Source organism: Camponotus floridanus, unplaced genomic scaffold (genome assembly GCF_003227725.1).
Source record: "Camponotus floridanus strain SB8 unplaced genomic scaffold, Cflo_v7.5 scaffold32, whole genome shotgun sequence".
Taxonomy (NCBI): domain Eukaryota; kingdom Metazoa; phylum Arthropoda; class Insecta; order Hymenoptera; family Formicidae; genus Camponotus; species Camponotus floridanus.
In genome coordinates, this window is record NW_020229459.1 from 238194 (window position 1) to 260924 (window position 22731).

The following is a 22731-nucleotide window of genomic DNA, read 5'->3' on the forward strand; positions in this document are numbered from 1 at the left end:
TCTGCTTCTCGCGTTTTTCCTCTCTTTCCTTTTTGCTCTTATTTCTTTCACTTTCCTCCCACAGCCCTCGATTTCTGTTGACACGAAAACTTTAGTTTGTTACTAGCGTATGAGTTTGGAAATTCCACGTAGATCGCTGATACGCACACATGCGAGTGTTTACGTAAACAAATTTGCTCCGTCTATATGCACAACGTATATACACATCGATTCTGCAGATATGATAATGACATTTGCGCGAATATATTGCACAGTTATGCATAGGGCGAAGAAATTAGCGAAATAGAGTATGATTACTTTGTAACTATGAGGTATTTCGGCGAGTTTGTTTCGCGCGACAAGTTTGTGGAAGCTCCAATATACAGAGTGTATCTGAAATGATGCACTAAACTTTAGGAGCGTATTCCAGAGGTAAAATAAGACTTTTTCCCCCTATAAACATCCGCAAATGAACCCCCCTACGAGTTAGAGGCCCCTAAAGTTTGAGGAGAAAATTGAAAATTGGCTGTATTTCAGAAAAAAAATTAGTTGATCTTGGTTTTAACGTTACCTATCACCCTCTCTTGAGAGATAAATAAATTTGCAGGTTGATTTGACACATTTTCGAATTTTAGCTCGGAGGGGGCTTCATTTGCGGACCTATGTTTATAAGAAGAAAAAATCTTATTTTGATCTCTAGAATACGCTCCTAAAGTTTAGTGCATCATTTCAGATACACCTTGTATAGGATACCTTGGGTCTCCCTTGTGCTTTTAATTACTCTTGTCTTGACGGTTCTTCAGTTAAACTCCGACGCGAAATTTGAATAAAAATTAGCCATAGATGTTGAACAATCATAATGTCACGTACCTTGACATTTGTACAATTAATTAAAGATAAACTTCAAAATATGCAGATTACTTGTCATTTCCTTGCCTCTTGTTGTGACAATTCTTTAGCTAAACTCTGACGCGAATTTGAATAAAAATTAGCCCGACGATGATATAAATGTTGAACAATCATAAAACGTCTCATATCTTGACATGTACGCAATTACATAAAAGTTTCTAATACATTTCGCTCTTCGCAGGTCCGAGATGTATGTACGTATGCAGATTCTCGTACGGATATCCTCGCAGAAAATCGCATTACGCATGTGCAACCATAATCCACCATGCGCATATGCATGTTCACGACTGAGCATGACGCACCATTATTGGATATTACGCTCTTGCCCATGGTAATCGCGAGGAGATATAACGTATGCACCATGATCATCGGTTGTAAACCCGATATAAACATATAGATTGTGGCATAAACGTGTTCCGCATGAAAAATGTAGGAGTCGGAAATAAAATAGATCGATATAATAAAACAGATCCTTGTAAAATAAAATCTTTTCAAAGTCACACGAATGAATGGATCATCTTGCTCATAATCAAAAATGCCCCACATATTGATATTCAAATGTGACTCTTCCTTTTCAGAGCGTTGAAAAGGAAGAATTAAATATAAAGATAGAGGGTAGCAAATAATACATTCGGGTGGAATCTCGTCCAATAGACGGATGTAGTCGCATGGTAATGACCCTGACCCAGGTACGATCAAAATTTCTCGTCGTCGAACATGGTGAAAATTCTCGTTGACGTATACGATAGAGAACCATGGTAGAATCGTCCCAAGAGCGCGAGGAAAACACATCCTCTGAGGAGTATCGACGTTCCTCGAGAACCGCCGAAACTTCAAAATCGTGTGTTTACTCTCGAGAAGATGGAAATAAGAAACGGAATGCTTGAGAAAAAACGAAATTGTCCGTTTCACGCGTCAACAGTACAATTTTTTCTTCTTTCTTAAGCCCTGCTCTCCAATATTTTCTCTCCTGTCATAATCGTATGGAGAATTAACGATAGAAATTATCTTTGAATTTTTCAAAGACCTTGATTTCGCTAAAAATATATTTACGTTTATGTCGGTAAAATTACACGTCGTTGGCGAGAATAATTTTGTCAATTAGTTGACAATATAATTTGCTCAAGAATTAAATCTTGCAAAGGTCCCTATTCTCTACCCCCCTGGACACGTTTCGCTTCGCACGCCCAAATTGGAGCTCAATTGATCGTCGGATTCAATTTGAAATGCTACAGTAAATGAGAAATACCGAGTATAGGGAAGCTAGCGAAGGAATGAACGAGGGAGATAAGAAGAAAGGGAAGGCCCGTATTAAATCCATCTTTGTACATACCATGCTCGTAGACCCGAAAAATTTGTCACACTAAACCAAGATAAATCGACCCTCTCCGTTCGAAGAAACGTCACATTCTTAGTCAGTGCCACTTAAGCTTTGAACCTGCCTTCACAGCTTCAACGGGTTTATATTGTGGGATGATTTAATAAGGGTAGACCTTAAATTTACACGAGAATAATCAACGTTTCATTTTATAGCGATATTTTACGCCGATAAAATCCCGCTTAACGAGGACAGTTTGTATTTATTACGCTACTCTGTATCAAAGTGTATTAAAAAAGTAGTAATAAATTAAGTTGCGCGTTTTAACGTAAATAATGCTTGTCGCAGAGTTGACATCTTGAAATGTATGATCGCCAATGAATTTATAACACATTACGCGCGGTACATATAATGTGGTTTGCACCGGATGATTTATTAATGTCGAGATTTAATGTAAAAATAATACAAATAAAATAAATTAAAAAATATTTGACACGAGATTTTTATAACCAAAAAGAATCTCTTTTACAGAAATGTAAAACTTGAAAAAAAGAATGAAACTTCTTTTTTAATTGTTTTCATAAATTGTTTTTAAAAAAATATATTTTATTATAAATTATTTATATTAGACTTTTTTAATTAATAAAAAGTATTATTTGTGCAATAGTATAATTTTGCTTTTTTTCTTTTATCAAAAGCGGAAATTTTTGTCACAGATTGTGTCAAGCACAAACTCGAATCCAAATGAGAATTGATAGACAATTAATTGGAAAGAGACTGAAAAAATAAAGGTACCAAAAAAATAAATTTATTTACTAAAATCTGATACCAATTTGTGATGAGGAAATGAAGAATCCATATAAAAATTTTACTGAAAATATACCAGAATAAAATTTTGTACAAGATTAAAGATATTGTTTAATCAAGAAAAATTATTATAAATAAAAAAAAATAAATAAATGTAATATAAAAGAAAAATTATAATCTAATAATTGTCACACCTTTGCATATCTAAACATTTTGTACATCGAGAGGTCGTCGAGAGCCAGCTAGAAAAATATTTTAATCCTCGAAATAATTTTGTGCATATATTTCACTTTACACACGATTAAAAATACGTCAAATCAACACGATGGAAAAAATCAATTTCAACTTTTGCGATAACAGAGCGAGTGTGATTGGCAGTATATTAAATTTCGGAGATGGGCGATGATGGAGGTCCTTTGTGGAAGAGCGAGACACGCATCTTTCAAATTTCGGGGATCGTGATTTACTTAAATGTTATCACTCGCGAGGGCTTTAAAGCCCATTTCTCGAGATATATTACGCGCATCATCGGAGCCCGCACACATTTTGTCTCAAGCGCTCGATGGCATCCAATCAGATTGTTAGATTCAATTCCAATTCAACGGATATCCCCGGTAAATGGGGGGACCGTAAACGAAGGATAGGGAAAGAAAAGTAGCAACGCGGAGGAGCTTAATTCACCTTCCGGCTGTCTGTCGTCGAAAGAAACAGTTAAAATTACGTCGTCCCATCTACCAAGATTGTCAATTGCTGTGACACTCGATGGAGGAGTGATAAAAAATTTTATTTTAATATTTAGAGATTACAAAGTAATAATTTATCTCGATTAAAAATTAATATCTTGCGACAAGCGTATTATCAAAATTAGAAGAGATCGGAGGAAGTTCGAGATAGAGCTTTATAACAAATGCTAGAACATTAAAACTCGGGAATTTGCTGCTCCTTTTAATTTGCGAACATTAAGTTTGAGTTGATATAGCGAAGGCAACTTTTGGCCAAGATTGTTCATAACTTTACTTTAGTAAACTCTACCACAATATCCACAATCTCTCTTGCCTCGCCAAATTTACTCCATCATATAATCTAGGTTATTCGGGTAAAAAGTAACCATTCTCCTAACATTTTTCATGCTTACGTTAACAGTTGGACTTTCCAACACGTATTGATTTTATGGAGGGCCGGAGGGTTGATTTATCGAATTTGCAACTTTCGTTTCAATCTATAAAGAATTCGATAGTTTTATATCGCAGGAGAAAATATAAATAAAAAAAAAGATCTCTCTCTTTTTTTCTCATTTTTCTCGAGTCTCATATACATAATATTAACAAAATTAGAGAGAGATTATCTTTTCAGTAAATAAATACATTATCTTTTCAGTAAATAAATACATTATCTTTTTAATAAAATGTTTTCAATGTCTTTTCATTAAGATTCTAGATTTAAATTCATTAAATAATTAACAAATTTTCCAATGTAATATAAACTTTCTACTTTAATATTTTTCTGGATTAAAAAATTGGATCATATACATATATTTTATATACATAATCTCTAATTTTTATCAATTTGTTTCTCTTAATAATTTTCCTCTAAAAATTTAATAAAAACTGAATATTCTATATGTATAGAGTATTTTTTTGTGTCAAGAAAATTTTAATAACTCGGAAACTATTTTTAAATCTATAACTTTTTTTTCTTCTCTAAGCATTAGGAATCCATTAGGATTCCTAAAGTTTTTTCCCATCATTTATAAAATCCCAATTCCTAAAATTTTTTCCCATCATTTATAAATATCCTACATATATTTTATCATAAGTAAAATCGTACAAATTTTATATATAATTATATGTGATTAAAATATCTATAATTAATAATAATATTACAAAATAAATAAATGTATATGGTATTGATAAAAATTTTTATTAAATTTTTAGAAAAAAATTATTAAAGGAAAGAAATTTATAAAAATCACGAAAATGGCATAAAAAATTTAAGGCGGATAAAAAAGAGATATTAATATAAACAGTAACATTATATACGCATAAAATGAGACTTATACATTTTTTATTATGCTTTTTCTTTTGCATGTTATACATTAATAACGAATGCCAGAGATAGCGTAGAAATTCCCGAGATAGCGAGATGCGACTTTGACTATTCATAGAAAGATACAAAGCACGGTCGCGTGATGGTCCATATAATGTGCGTTTATATCACTGAAATGAACGCACAAGGATCGAGGGATAAACGGGCCCGAACCATAAACCATAAAGTCCCCGTCTAATTTTATAGGTCAGTAGCCCGCATATGAATACATTTCGCGTCTCGTTCATCTCCTCGAGTAGTCTGCACATACGCCGACCTAAGGGAAAATTTTTCCCCGTCCCAGGAGATGTCACAATTGAAGAAACTTGAAAGTATCCTAAAAGATAGGTCGGCTCATCATCGACTGGACGCACGCTGACCGCACGAGATGCGTGTTCCATTTCGACGGTAGCCAATCAAAAACCGCAGTCCGGTTTCAATTCCGATCCGCGAAATGTCCCAGAGAACTCGAACGAGAGAGAGAAAGAGGGAGAGGACAATTTGGATGTAGGACGACGAGGCCAGGGGAAAAGTCTGCGGCGATGAGGAGTCCCTCTCTCTGTCCTCTCTCTTCCTCCCGCGCTTCCTCTCTCTCCCTCGTGGGGCGCAAAGGGGTAGGTGTAGGTAGGGATGATCTGGCCTACCCTCTGGTGCTGCTGGCGCGCGCGCTGGTGCTTTCGGCTTCCCCGGGACGGACTCTCGCTCTCGCCCTCTCTTCTCTTCGCCGGCGTCGCGCGTCTCGCCGAGAGTAGGAGTGAGCTGGCCAGAGCTCTGAGAGAGCTTTCGCAGTTAGTTCGATACCGAGCGCCGGAGCGTTCGGTTTACGTCCCCCAAGAGCGCGCGTTCCGTCATCGTCGCGGCTGTCGTCGGCGTGCGATCAACGAGGAGACCCGGCGTCCGAGGACGACGTGGACCAACGACCAGGGTTAGATCGTCGGCGTCCGAGGACGACGTCGTCCGAGGGGTTCCCTCGACACGCGGTCTGAACGCGTTGACATGTGCGTTTCGCGGGATCGAGAGAATCGCCTGTGAGCGAGCAATTCCGCAATCGATAAGCTTGCGATCGAGAGACCTCTTGGAACCCTCCCTTCTCTTTCTCTTGGACCGGAACGATGATGTCTTGAATACCATGTGCACCAGCTTCGAGAGGCGTCGCTTTGTCGGCTGGTGAACGAGCCTTTGAATTCCCGGGCGAGAGGGGACAGCGGGGCCTCTTGGAGGGTACGATGGCACCAGGAGGAGACTCGGTGGCTTAAATGCCATCGTCGGCGATTGTCCCGTAAGTACACTCGAGCACGCGCGTTTATCGCGTGTTTACGGCTGCTTAAAGCTCCTCGTCCCTCCTCGCGATCGAATGAATAAACGGCGGACATTCACGGGGCGACGACTTTCGCGACAGCTCACCCCCGAATGGAAGTTACTCCCACGTGGAGCTTTTTTCGAGGATTATTGCAGCGGCGAGCAATTTCGGCGGCAGCCCAAAGTATCGCCGATAAATATTCTCGTCGCCGATCCCTTCCCCTCTAGAATTAATCCAGAAATCGCCCCGAGGGACGGGGAGACATGGATGGTCTCCCCGGTGAACGCGAAAAGTTTCATTTAGTTTCTTAATCGAACGCGCGCGAAGGGGCGATTTTTAATTGCTCGAACGCGAGAGACCCGCTTCGGGTTCGCTCGCATGACGATTAACGATTCCCAGAGGGGACGATGGAATCTATGCTGGATAATATGCCGCGGAATATGCGCCTTCGCGGTAAATGGCGGGACGGTTCATAGCGAGCGGGCATATCCCACGCATTTGGCATATCGACCCTCTTCCGACCCATTAATTAAGCGACGTGATTTCGGATGCCGAAACGGTAACGTCTAAAACAGGAAGCGTAAACAAGAATGTTTGTGAATAATCGCGGCGGGGAAATAGAGTCACCTGCATCGAAACACACCACCCTGGGACTCGGAGGATCAGAAATTTCGATTTTTTTTTCTCTGTTTTAACAATAAAGTACTCTTTAAATTTCTTCACCGTCAAATTTTATTGAGGAATCAATCACTTTTGAGATATTTTAGTCTAATAATACTGTTTTGATTTTTTTAGTATTTTCTGAAAATATAGAAATATTGTACTGAGGTTAAACTAATAAATTTTATTTTAAACAATTATAAAACAGCATATTAAATTCATGAGCATCGTGGAACCGTAAATTTTTAAAAACATACGATATTTATCAAAAAAAAATTAAATATTTTATATTAATAAATAGTAATATATGTATTATTAAAATAAAGCATGTGTAAATAACAAAAAAAATTAGTCTGTAACATCTTTAAAAAAGATTCCTCAAAAATGATCAATTTTGCCAAACTAGAATAGATCAACTTTATTTTGAAATTGAAAGGAATTAACGAATTAATGAAAAAAAAGAACAGATACTTCTTTTCATCACTTTTAACAATTTCTCGAGAACAGTAAGAAAGACAAAAAATTATATAGAAGAATATTTTCCGTCACACTTTCGCGTGTCCCGTTGTGAAAAATATATTTCTTATAATTAAATAAAAATTATTTAATTATATATAATTAATTTAATTTTATTAATTTTATTTATCATAAGAAACATGTTATTAATCAATGACAAAAATGTACAAAAGCATAGCGACATGGCGCGACTTGATTCCCGGACCAGGGATCTGCACAGGGGGATCTCTGAGATATTTTTCGCTCGCCTCCTCTTAAGGAAATGAAGTCTTTAATCTGTCTTTTAATTCGCCATCTCAAAAGAACAAAATTCACAATTCAATTTCCATTATTTAAATGCGCAGATTACTAATTCGCAGAGAAAATTCTCGCAATTACTTCCGCTTTAACTCCGTTTCGTTTTCTTCCCTCGGCTCCCGCCTTCGACTTTGATATAACGTAATTCAATTTCTTCGCAAATTGCAGCAGAATTGCGCCAAGCGCAAATTCAAAGGAATCTCTCGTGCATGGACGCACACAGCGACACCCGCAGGAGATATTTGTTAATCGCAGCCCGTTTATTCTGGCGCCAAGCTAGAATAACTCGTCCTCTCTTGTTTCAAACACGTTGAATTGTCGGCCGGGTGCACTGACGCGCTGCCCGGCATTTTGCTGGCGTAACAAAGTGCATTCGCGAGGGAGGACCGCTCTTGAAAAACGCGTCCTGGGGAGGGAGAGGGGAAAAAAATAAAATTCTCGCGCCCGACGCTACGAAAAGGCCGCATGTTTTATGAAACAGCGGCATCGAATTACGGCTCGTATCTCGCTAGCTTGCTATGCGAAATTACCGGAAGAAGCGTCGGGTGAGAGAAGGAACGAGCAGAGAACCGGGAGAAAACAGAGGGAGAATATTTCCCCTACTCCCGAGCAATATAACGAGAACGGTCCTTGTGCGAAGAGAGAGCTATCATTTTTTTTTCTTTCTATCGGTTTAACGCCGGGACAAGGATGAAAGTTCGCGCCGTTTGTCCGGAAGAGAGTCCCCTTTATACTTGTGAAAGTTTCAGTAGATAAAGTGCGAGATACACGGGCAGGCAAAATCGCACGTGGCATCTTTATCGAGATTTACGCAAAGGCCTCACGATTAGAAAAGGGGCGTAAATCTTGCTCCAACTTTTGTCATTAATAAGGGTGGCGTGATGATGTTTAACTCCAGTTTACAAACACCTCGTTCGATATCGTGTAAAACCGATTAGGGTTGAACAAGACTCGAGGAAAGACAATATTTGTACAAATATTGTATTGAAAATCTTCGAAAACTATATATAAATCTTGTCTTGAACTTTATAGCAAAAGTTTTGTCTCGATTTTAACAATTTATATCTAATACTAAACGATTATGTTTAAAAGAAAATATATATTTAATATAATTAAACATAATAATTAAAATTAAGTAAAATTAAAACAAATATAAAATAATATAATATTATAAAAATAATATTAAATGAAAATTAATAATAAAAATAATATATATTTAATATAATCCTTATAATATAATTTAAAATAATTACCATTTTTTTATTACTATTTATTTTATTTTTCTTTATTGTATTAATTATTTTTAAAAATTCTTAACATAAATGTTTTTATTTATTAAACAAATTTCTTTTTAGTTTGAATATAATAAAGTGTGATTTTTTTCTCAACTAACTTGTTAATCTGCATATTTTAATTCTTTTTAAAAATCAGCAATCTTGACAAGAGCAATAATCTCGACAATCTTAGTCTTGACAATTAATTAAAAATCTCATCTTGAATTTCGAGACAAGATAATACATCAGAGTCTTGATATCTCCAAAATCGGCCATCGAGTGAGAAGGAAAGTGAAACGAGGATAAAGGCGCGAGAAAAATGGCCAACGTGAAATATCGATTCGGATAAAGAGAATTTCTCTTTTCCTCTTTTCATTGGGCGATATTGAATATAACATTCATCCAAGGTCGGTCTCCCAGTTTCGATCGTACCCTTTATTAGAATACGTCCAGGAAGATTCACGTTGATCCACCATTATCGCCCCTTGCGCGGAATACGAAATGAAAGTGCGACGGAGGGAAATGTGCTCCCGCACTTATTTGTAACTCCATTACTAAAACGACCATCTGAATTTTCGCGGGGATATTCGAGGGCATAAATTTGTGCGACGCGACTTTCATGAAAGCGCGCGGTTTGATGATTAAGTTGACAACTTTATTTCCAGTCGCTCGCACGCTCGCCCTTTTGTTTGACTCTATCGATATTAAAATCTCTCGACGTGCAGAATAATATCGCGAATGTTTTAATCACGTTCAACGAGAGGGACTGTTTTAACGCGAAAGGCAGAGAACGGGATGTTTAATAAAATTATATTTTTCAAGCTCGCGTTTCGCAAACGCGATTTTAAGTCTGCGAAATATTCTGCAACGCGAAAAAGGTCACATGTGAAAAATCTCATATAGCGCTCGCGTCCGATGTAAATTCATTTACGGGTTTTAACTAAACACCGGCGCGAGAAATGCTCAAAGTTCATGGCGCGATTCTCCCAATTATAACGAAAAACGTCGGAAATAAATAGTTTCAACAATTCGAGAAAAATGACAAGTGGCACGCGCGATCCGTCAAAGTCGAATTAAAATGTATCTTAATTAAATGATAGAATATTTAATATCCGTGAGACTCTTAAGGGTGGTTTTATTCGAACCTGAGTTATTGAAAAATAACATTAGCCTTTCGGGATAACACTCCTGTTTTCGCGAGTAACTCGAAATCCTCGAGTCGCCGGGGAAGAGTTAATTTCGGCGTTTTAAAGGCACTCGCACTGAGAAAAAAATCTGGTTGCATTAATTAGAACTCTGATAGATTCAACCAGTATGTCTGTTGGAAAATGGACGAACCAAAATTCTTGTAGGAATTACCAGATGAATCTGATTAATTTCTTCCTGTTAAATTTACCAAATTTTCTGGTTAATAATACTAAACTCGCCACCACCAAGTCGTCTAAAATTTTTTCCATCTAATCTCAAAAGTCTGTTTAATATTTTGAATTTCAACAAGATTATTGGATAAATTCAATCCAGATTATTGAATAAATTATTTTAAATTCATTTTGTTAGAAATTAAACTGATAAACAGTGATGCAAGAAGAGGATGCAGCTCAAACACACACAATCAGAGAGCTAGCGTCCTCTTTCTGGCACTACTGCTCGTAAGAGAAGAAAAATATACTTTGGATTTAATGTTAATACTAGTTCTTTATATACATTTTATGGTAAATATTGAATACGAGTTAAATTAAGAGTGGCTAGCGGCAAGCAAAGAAATTAATGTAACAAGAAATTTGATAGATCCAACCAGAAAATACTAACCAAATCCTTATAGTAAAATCTATATTAAACGTTCTAGTTATAAAAAATCGAGTCTTATCATGATAACTAGAAATTCTTGTTTGATTTAACCAAAATGCCTTCAATCATATACGTCTTGTTGGTACAATCAAACGATTTTTCTCAGCGCGGGGCTATCGATTAATAAAATCTTTAAATAAAACGCGTCCCCCTCGTCCCCGTCGTCGTCTCGTCGGACTCCTGGAGCTCAGACACGATGATAAACCGAGAAGAGGGAGGCCGGGGGGAGGGGGAGGAGATTAAAGGGAACGCGATATATTTTCATTACGCCTATCGGAAAATACGGGGTGGCGTTTCATATAATGAGCCGGCAATTATCCACGACAGGGGAAATATCGGAAGAACCTGGTTGCCTGGTTGGGTATTTTTAGCATCCCCGACATGCCGGGAAGTGTTTACAGCGCGGTGGCTCGTATCTTCGTGCGACCAGCAAGAGAGACACTTCCCTTCCGCACTTTCGCGAATCCAAAATACACGCGGATCCGAGCAAAACATCCGCATTTTTTGCGCACCTTTGCGGATTTAAGGGATTGCCGATTCGCAACCCTTCGGGGCGAACGCGCGAACGGAATGGAATACGAAAAATTCGGAGGGGAAGGGAAGAAATTCGTCAATATTTAAATTTTGCGCCAGATACCTCGGGGCATTTTGGGAAGGTTTATTTTTTACAACTGTATATACAATTCATGATGATGTATGATATATATATGCTCGCGCGCGCGCGGGTTATTTTATTTTATCGATATTGAGATATCGAAAATAATAAAGCTGTTATTTTATTGAGATTAAAGTTTTATTTATACAGCTGTCATTTTTATCCCGCTATTAAATTTCCATAGATTCGTGCCACTCGCCGGTAACCGAGTACTTTGGAAAAACTCTGTCGGATTATAATGTTGACAGTGATCAATGAATCTGTAATTTTATTGAAATGTACAGTGGATAAGATCTCGTTTTCCCTGTGCATCGTATTTAAATCAATTCCGATCGGTCGAGTATCACCGAGATTCTCAGTTCCTCGACTCGAGACGAAGCTCCCCCCAAACTTGTTCGGGCCGTGTTAAAAAGTTTGTCCCCTAAGCCGGTCCAGATTGGATACAGGCTGTTGCCCGGTCAGTTGTTTTCGGTAACGACAGACATTTTCGTCCCAAGTCCCAAGTCCCAAGAAAAACTAATCATGTTCGAGTGGGTCCTGCTCGACCTCGACAACAGCCGGCACGTGTATCGTGAGCGGGAAACAATATCTGCCGAAATGGAAAATCTCGCAGTCAATCGACATTACCATCTTATTCGCTCCCCCAACTAGGCCACGCAGAAGAGGAGAGACTGTAGCTGCCGGCTGCAATTGTTACGCTCAACTTGCGTCGCTCCGTCTTAAGTTAAGCGATCTGGTTTGCGCCTGCAAATATTTGGGGAAACTCGGCAAAGTCTTACATTTCGCGGAGCAATCTCGTCAGCTGGTGATGAGGCTGTTGCATGCAAGCCCGGATTTAAGGGGGAGGACAACAGGGGTTGAAGCCCAAGGGCCTCCACAACATAAATTTTTGGGTAAAATTTCCTATCAAATGGTATACAACACTTAGTCTATGTATATTGCTTGTTATTTTGCAATAAATTATTTAAACAATGTAAAAATTTCTATTTGATTTGGTTCAAAAATGGTTAGGGATCTCTACCTCTTCGTTGCCCCAGGGCCTCCACCTTTAAATCCGATTCTGATATATATATATATATATATATATATTTATTTATTTATTGTAATGTGCAATATATAAATTATAATTTAGATTCACAATATAAATTGATGCTATCAATATCAAATAATTCGATATATTTAAGGTTGCGAATAATTTGCAAAGATGTTTCAAAATAATAATAAAAATGCATTTCGACATTATTTAAATTAATTATATAATGATGATATTTTATCAATTTAAATAAACTAAAAATTTTAAAAATCTAAGAAATTATTCGTATTCTAATATAATTTAGTTTGATTTAATATTACCGAAATTATTCGATATTAACAGCATTTACATCTGAATTTAACATTATGTAAAATTTTTATAAAAACAATTTACAATATAGCATAATTAACAATATAATTTATACAATGTAAAAAAGAACGTAACTTATATAATATAATCATTATTAAACATTCACATTACATATAATTCGCATTATATATGCAATGTAAATATTTTTAAAAATCAAGAATGATGTCGAACATTATACATCAATCTTGATTGTACAGCTTTGTAAAAATGATATATAATTTTTTGATCTTACATTATAACTTTTAATTTTAATATTCTATAAGAAAAGCCTTATAGTATATTAAAATTAGGTATAATAAATTATAATATAATAAAGTTATAATAAATAGATAATCCTGCTATATAAAATATTATATCTAGCAATCCTAACAATCCTAATCATCCTAAACAATTTTGGTAATCCTAACAACCTTAATGATTCTACCTAACAATCCTACTAAGGGATCCTAACAACCTTAACGATTCTAATAGTTTCAATGATCCTAACAGCCCTAATTGCTCTGCAAATTAAACCAGCGAAAATATGCGATTTTTTGAGATTTGGAGAATATGCCCTAATCAGGATTTTATTAAATGAACGCAGTGTTTCTTTATTTTTCGCGAATTTCTGAGTTTATTTTTATGTTATTATTTATTTTATGCGTACCCGTTTATTTTATCCGTTTAATTTACGCGTTTATTACGTGCCATTGAACGTTTTTAGATTAACTTTTCGGATATTCAGGCATTTGACTATTTTTAGCCAAGGATAAAGTAGCTTTGACCTATCATAGGTCAATGAAGGAGAAAAACTCCTTTCGTTGCCGGCATCTTATTTTCACCGGTACATGAGCATAATTTTACGCTCATTTACGGTCGTAATATTATGACCGTTATTTATCATCTTAATATAACTTTGCTTTAATTAATATAATGCTATATAGTGTCAAGTTAATCAAAATTAATTGATTGCAATTTTTACAATATATAATATTATTTATAATGAAAAATTTATAATAAGGATTTACGATAAAATAAATTAATTTCACATTATTTATACATTTTCTACTATATTTTCACTCTATAGTGTCATTCATTGGTCTTTTTAAACATTACATATGATTCAATAGATTGATAACTTACTTAGATTTATATCAATTAAAGCAAAGTTTTTTAATATGTTGCACTACATAAAAATGATGGACTATAAAAAATTAAAATAATGTCAGTATGCATTATAAAAGTAAATTATTATATAGTATTGAAAATAAAATTACTAGTGTAAAATTACTAGTAAAATTACTAGTAAAATTACTAGTAAATTACATGTTCTTTATTTATGTTTTGCATTTATGTATATTATTTATTTTAAATAAAATAAATAATTGATTATAATGTAAGATTAATAAAAAAATGAAATTTTCCTTCAATTAATATTTCAATTTTGCATTTTTAATCAACTTTAATGTATATTTAAAAAAGAAAACTTTAAAAAATTATATGATTTAATTTGTTCTAGTCCATCCATTTTAAGGTAACGGACCTACATCTACAAGCTCTACACAAATCCGTTACCTTAAAATTAAATAAAAGTTTTTCACTCACCGACACTGATGCGCAACAGCGGAGTTGTCAATATTGAAGCTACGTTGTCTGTAACATATAAATATAAAATTCATATAATTAGCAGCTCTTAAAATAATTAATCTTTCATTATATTTAATTATTATTGTACGCACCGAATTTTATAACCGATATGTGCAATAATAAACAAATAAATAAATATGCAATAATTTTTTAAATTCTGAAAAACCTATTTTTTTAAATAGACAGTTTTATAGGATTATTTACAACCTTTTTTCTTTGAATCTTTCTTGTTTCATCATTCAAATAAATGACTCAAATTAGTACGCGATATAATAATTAATATAAATAAATAATATAAATAATATAATAATATAAATAATATAATAATATAAATAATATAAATATAAATAAATAATATAAATAATATAAATAGCCATAACTCACCATCAGGTTGTTCCGCCGATGCAGGATGCCTTTCCTAGGCCTGCGCCTCCTCTCAGATCATCAGGATTGTTAGGTTGATCTATAATAAATAAAAGATTTAAATTGTAATAACATCCAAATAATTAATATTTCAAAAGTTGTTACATGTATTGAATTTTACATTCGATGCATATAATAATAGCAGATTAATAAAATAATTCTAGAAAAAAACATTACTAATAATTCTCTAATACTTTATAAAAGCTTATACAATAGCTAATTTTATAAAATTATAGATTTTATATAAAAATCTTTTTCTTCAAAATTCTCCCTTCTTTAAATTATATAAATAAAAAATCAAATTACGCGATTAATTGTTTAATTTAAATTATAATCAATATATTTCATATTTAATAAACAATTACAAATAAATAAATTACTCACCAGAAGGTTGCTCTATCGGAGCCCGATGCCTTTCCTAGGCCTCCTCCTCCTCTCAGTCTTGGACGCGCGATACTTTACGACACTCCCGCACTCACGAGCGATATTTTTATATCGCTATTTTCGCACTTTTACGCGCGATACTGAACGGCACTCCCGCACTATTTCGATGCGATTAAAAATTTTATATTTGATCGCGCGACGTATATACTTAATATGTATATACTTTTAACGGCACTCCCGGTTTCGGTACGAAAATCCCATTTCACCTACGAGAATCCACTTCGAGTCAACAGGTCAGGAATGCAAGGATACAACGAGCAAGGATTAAGTTCAAACCGGAAAGAAGACGAAACGATTGATGGAAGTAGAGAAAAATGAAGTTCACCAACTCTTTTTCGCACATAATTATCCTATCTCGTATCGAACCTGGACCCGCTAAGCACGATTTCAGGTGCTCCACCCGGACGTATTATGTCTCCCGCGGTTGTTATATCCTACACCAGGCTGGTAGATGGCAAAGGAAGAGGATACCCACATTTTTCAAATGCTAGCAATCAGCAATTTAGAAAATGGCGAGGCAACCTCTTTTACCGAGCGAAAATCGTGCCTAGGGGAATCCACTCGACTCCTCGATAGGATTAACACACGCAGTGCGTGTGGTTGTAGACGAGCAAAGAGAAGGGATCCATCGACGACCATTCCGAACAATCGATCGAGTTCTAACCAATTCGGACCGAATCGCTTGACGGAGCACGAAGCACGAGCGTAGGTTGCATAGCGCAACGTGTGCAAACTCGAAATCCTAGTTAATTGGCATCGCAAGTAGAGACTCAATATGACAATAATGACAATAATGAAATTGGATTTTTATACGAAAAGTCCAACGCGGAAGCGCGAAAACGTGAGGAAGTTAAACGCGAAAACGCGATAACGAGACGTCATCATCCGCGACACGTTGACGGAAAGTCGACGACGCAATGCGTCCAACGCATCAAATGCGTGCCACATATGAGCTATTGTGCGACTCGTGACAATTCTGTGCTGGGTACTTAGCTTCCCCTTCAGGCTCCTTGAGATTTATCCTAAATAAAAAAATTTAAAATAAACCTCAAGGCACCATCCAAGTACTGAGCCACCCCACCGCGTCAAGGTGTACCCATGGGGGGTTGCATTATATGAATTTATAATATAATATAATTTATATATATGAAAGAGAAAGAGAGAAATTTATATTATATATAATTTCATATAATTTATGTGGAATTAATTATATCATTCAATAATGTAATCTGACTCATTATAGCGCTTCCGATTTGTACGTCATGTACGAAATAAGTATCTAAGCATTTAGTTAAAATATTTTTTTTCTCATTGTAATGTTATATGAATATTATTAAATAAAAGATTAGGTACACGACGATCATTTTCTTTAATAAAGGTAAATTGGAATCTAATTCACAGAGATGTTAGAATAATAAATAATAAGGAGAAAATATAATAATCATATAAAATATAATAATTATATTGTATATAATATTATTATATATATACAATATAATATTATATAATATTATATAATATTATATTGTATATATAATATAATAATTATATTGTATATAATATTATATTGTATATATTATATATAATAATTATTATCATAATTGCTGCTCCTTAAATTTGCAACAGCGTTCATATTAATACATAACTCTTTTTCTTATTATTTATTTCCTATATGCGAAATGTCGACCGAAAGATAAAAGCAATCTGGATAAGAGAACTGTCTAATTGTACATATAAAACATACTATCTTAAACTGAATCAATGAAAATTTTTATTGATTAAAAATGTAACACAACGTATCTCTCAGTTAAGTAAGCATTGTGTCTTTTTATAATATTTTTTGCGAATTATTTATGCAGAACAATAAATGTATTTTTAAAGTCTGCAAATAATTTTTTAGAAGATATAGTTAAAATGTTTTAAATATATTTTTTTCTAAATGCAAATCGAAATTATCAATGAATTAATGTATGTTAATTACAACATTATTTTATAGCTAAAAAACAAAAGAATATATGTACATCTAAACATTTATACAGATGACACTGATTGCTTTAATTGTAATATATGAATAATATATAAAGTGCACCTTTAATAAATCGAGTTTAAAGAGAAAATGCTCAAAACTATACTCACAAACGTGTTACGAGTGTGTAAGTAACTGAAATATATGAAGTAAATTTGTGCGAGTAACTAAATTAAGACATAAATCTTGTACGAGATAAGAAAGTGATGACAGGCGAACATGAAAATCGATATTATTTTGGTTTAGTTTTTATGTGCATATCGAGTTACGAGATAAGATAAAGCCGAGTCGAGGCTCGCTCGAGCTGGTCCTTTAAAAGCAATTAGAGAAAAGGATGCAACGAGCGTGCGACAAGGATGCGAGAAGAAACGAATAAGACGCGAGATACTTCGCGAGTGACAGAATCCGAGTTTTCTATTGGCTTTAAGGATCGAGGATCTATGATTATTGGCTATCGATTGAGTCCGCGTGGAGTATTTAGCTCAGCAGTCCACGCGGATTATTTAGATCAGGAAAAATTCGGGATGCTATCGATATATGGAACATCTGACGCGAATATTAATCGTTACGCAAAGGCCAAACATAAATTAAATGCAAATACATTCAATTTTAATATTTTTATAAATTTATTTTCTAATAAAATTAAGTATATAAATTAATTGATTGTAAAATTAATTATTACGCGCAATCAATTTTTTTGTCTTTTAAACAGATTTATTTAATATTGTGAATTATAATTATCAAGCATTATCTTCAATATAAACTTTTAATAAAAATTCAGTCTATTCAAAAAATATCTCATTCTTATGTATAAGGTATATAATAATTACATTATTGTGAAATATTTTATAAAATATTGAACTATCTTGAAATATCAATTAACACGAAAAATATTTTATTATATTTTTTTTATTTTTATTATATTTATTTTATTTTTATTATTTGGAATATTTTAATAAATATTAAAATAAAAACTGAAATATTTTTTATATATGCGTTATATGTTAGATGCTAATTAAGAATAAATTCGAAAAGGTGAAAAAGGAAGAGGCAATATGTCTAAAATATGTCTAAAAGTAACATAAATGATAAATAATTTATAAATGACTTACGTTTTATATTTCGTTGCTCCGTATGTGTTGTTGGATGAGTTTCTCTCTTTTCTCTCTTTTTCGTCCTTTGCTATTTCTTCGTAGCACTCACATTCACTTCCGAAAATACGAATAATAATAATTAATTATATATGGAACGATCGCGGGACACTTTGCACGACACTCCCGATCGCGGAATAATTACATGAGAAACGCACTTTTCAACATATCGTAAGAAACAGAAGACACGAGAGAAGTACTATTTTCGTTCGATATTTATTTAAAGTTTTAAAGTCATGCACTACTCGTTACAAATGCTCCGTTTTATTAATATTATATTAACACGAATTATAAAATCGAAAGATTGATCTAATTGAAAACCATGATAATCGTCCAATTAATAATAAATTCGATACGAAGAGTATCGTTTCGCATCACTATCTTGCTCGAGTGTCGCCGTGCGACTGATATCAAGACCGCGGAATGTAAACATTAGCGCGCTATTGTATACGCCGCCAAGGCCAAACATTGTGTTACTGTCTGTTCGAAATATTTTACGTATTTTGACAAATATATACGCGAAATATTTTAAAGTATAGAAATTTAGATTTTAAATGATATAGATTAATTATATGATTATTTGTTGAAGGCTCACTTTCATTATGTTAAATATATATTTATATTTACGATTCGATCGTTTTACTGCATGATCTCAATCTGAATTACATTTAAATAATTGAAAAATAGATAAAGAGTCACGAATGATTTATATCTGATCAGGCATTTAGTGGGGGCAACGAGGACTGAAGCCCAGGGGCCTCCACAACACAAATTTTTGGGTAAAATTTCCTATCAAATGGTATACAACACTTACAAGGTCTATGTATATTGCTTAACTTTGTTATTTCACAATAAATTATTTAAACAAAAAAATTTAAATTATTTAAACGTAAAAATTTCTGTCCTAATTTTGATTTTGATTTAAAAATAATTAAGGGTCTCCACCTTTTCGTTGCCCCGGGGTCTCCACACCTTTAAATCCGAACCCTGGTTGCATGACTGGGAGGATATTTATTATACGTCCTATTCAAGCTACTGGACCACAAAACGGAAGATGAGGAGAACAAAGCGAAAGGGCAGAGTTTAACGATGAAAATTAAATAATTTGGTGAGAGCAAAGCCTGAAGGATGCAAATAACAGTACTGTGTGTTTTTTAGTTAATTTTATTTGACTTAGTAAGTTTGAAGCTTCGCCGTCAAACTTTTTTATAAATTGAAGACAAGCAATAATCTCCTGTCACCGCATCGTCAACGAAAAGTTGAGTCGAAATTTCATTCATTTTATCAGAATCGATGGCAAAAACACTTCATTTATTAATTCGATGGATATAATTATATTTTATAATCAATTCCAATATCAATCCAATATCAATTTCGAGATCATTTTGTCCACTGACAAAATAAATTAAAGACATTTGATACTTAATGCAACACGATTAATTAAATTTCTAGTCTGCACCTGATCTATGTTTCATTTTGTGAGAGAAAGAGAGAGAGGCAAAATCACATTAATAGCAATAATTTAATATTATTCATTATCAAAGAGAGTTGATTGTAATATTGGGGGAGGAGGGAAACGCGCAGGTTTTACCATTTAATTTCAGCTAATTGCTTTTTCTGTGCATACAATGTAATGATTATCAGGTTTCATTAGCGGAAGAAATTGCTTAACAAATACATCTCTTGAAATCGTTAAAAGACGATGCTTTTAATTAAAAGCAAATGACGGTACAATTTCATGCCGTAGTGAAACTGGAAAGCAGGTAATATGTAATGTTCCCGTCAGGATGTCTGGACTAATAAAAAATTCAACCCATTTGAGCGAAAGGAGAGATAAAAATCTCTTACTCCCACGCACGATGCCGAATTAAAAATATCAGGTGTACAGCGTCATTAATCTCGGGAGGACGCTATAACCCTTTCTCGCCGGAAGTCTTTGTACTGGATATAATTTTAACAAACAACGTCATATATTAGACACACGCGTATTTTTTTACGCGAGAAAAATGTAACGTAAGACGATTTTTCCCTTCCTCCAGTCTCAGCGTTTTTCGATTTTGCAGACTCTATTTCATCTTTTAATCGCAATCCCATGTAAAAGCGCGGTTCAACGATAATAAAAATGATTCCCGTTTGAACGAACATCTTCTCAAACTCGCACGTCCGGATGTGCTGCGTCTGCTTAATAAATGATTTACGAGCAACGCTGTGGGATATCATGCTTCGCGATGGTTTTTCCGCTGCATGCACTCCCCTCCGTTGGGCATACGCCCTCCTCCAATAAGGAATACAACGTCCATAACGTTCTTATTGCATCGTTGCAGCACTCCCTTAGGGAGCCAATATTTTCCGAGCAGTCGACAGCCGCGCGGATTCTCTCGATGGCTTTGACGCGCGTCTCTCGTGAGGGAGCCAAATGATGCCTCTAATAGAAATAAGCGAAATAAATGGCCCTCTTGTCTGACACGCGAATGTTTTCGAGCGATTGGATATTAATCTAGCACATTAGGTGAGTGAAATTGTATAGGATTGCACCAGATTAGTCTTGATTCTGTCTTATTTCGCCTCGAAATTTGAGATGAAATCAAGATACTTTCAATTAATTATCAAGATAATATCAAGATTAAAATTGTCAAGAGAGAGAAAGATTATTGGTTGTCAAAATTATTGATTTAAAAAAAAATTAAAATACGTATATTTGTAAATTAGAGAGAGAGAGAGAGAAAGAGAGATGAGAAAAAAATTATACATTATATTGTATACGAACATAAAAAAATTTTATTTAATAAACAAAAATATTTTTATTATAATTAATTTAGAAATAATTCATCAACAATATAAAATTAATTAGATGCACAAAATCAAGATATTTTCATTTAATTATCAAGATAAGATCAAGATTAAAATTGTCAAAAGAGAGAGAGAGAGATTATTGATTTTGTCAAAATTATTGATTTTTAAAAAAACTAAAATATGTATATTTCTAAATTAGAGAGAGATGAGAAAAAATTATGCACTATATTATAAACGAATGTAAAAAGTTTTATTTAATAAACAAAAATATTTATATTGTAATTAATTTAGAAATAATTCATCAACAATATAAAATTTTACACAATTATTTAGATGCACAAAATTTTGCGTACAGAACAGGTATACGATTCTCTGATTGTATGCATAGGATGACAGGATTTGTATGCAATTGCCTCTTTGTGGAAACAATAAATATATATTGTGTTTTGGAAAACGAATGACGTAAATAGTACAACTCTAAAATTGTAACAATATTAAATTCCTGCAAAAGCCATAGCTGTCATCATATTTTTAACATGTACGATTATCGAGATATTAGATGTTATAAATTACAAAATCATTTTTAAAATCATTTTTAAAAAATAACCATCAATTTAAATTAACATTAAAAATCGATTTCAATTACTCGAGAAAAAAATGTACAATTTTCATAATCGCGTGTAATATTGCAACGTGATAAATGTCGGAAATTTGTAGGGAAATAGATCAATTAATATTGAATAGCTCATTAATAATTGTACATTGACAAGATTGAAAATATCAATTCATCATGCAATCAATTGAATTAACGCTATCGATTAAAAATCAAATTCATCATCAATTATTATGTCGCAGCCTCTTGTAGGACATCTGATTTATTTTATCGCTCCATCATTTCGCGTTGTACAATAGACATTTCTATTCAGCTTTTTTTTTTCTTAGCGTGTATTTCGATTTCGCACAACTCATTCATCGTATGTATTGGCTGCTGCTTTGTAAATCGGAAACGCTCTGTGCCGTTGGTTACGTTATATAAAATGATTGACTTGCACCGGTTGAATAACTGGTCACAATAACGCGGCGAAATCAATAATCATCCAGACGCATTCCGCGTTGTCGATAATTTTAAAGCGCTATCCTTTGTATTGGCTATTTGCGTGTGTGTTGTAGCCGCGCATTACATTTTGGAAATGTAATATCTCGGAAATAACCAACATT

The 22731-nt window shown here is 34.1% G+C and overlaps 1 protein-coding gene across 1 annotated transcript in view; it reads left to right on the forward strand.

The window, feature by feature from the left end:
- The first annotated feature begins 5863 nt into the window (after positions 1 to 5863).
- Positions 5864 to 22731, forward strand: part of LOC105250130 (retinal guanylyl cyclase 2) — a 72203-nt gene continuing 55335 nt past the window's right edge. The window contains exon 1 of the mRNA XM_011256074.2: positions 5864 to 6377. The gene's annotated coding sequence lies outside the window, so the exon portion shown is untranslated. The remainder of the gene's footprint in view (positions 6378 to 22731) is intronic.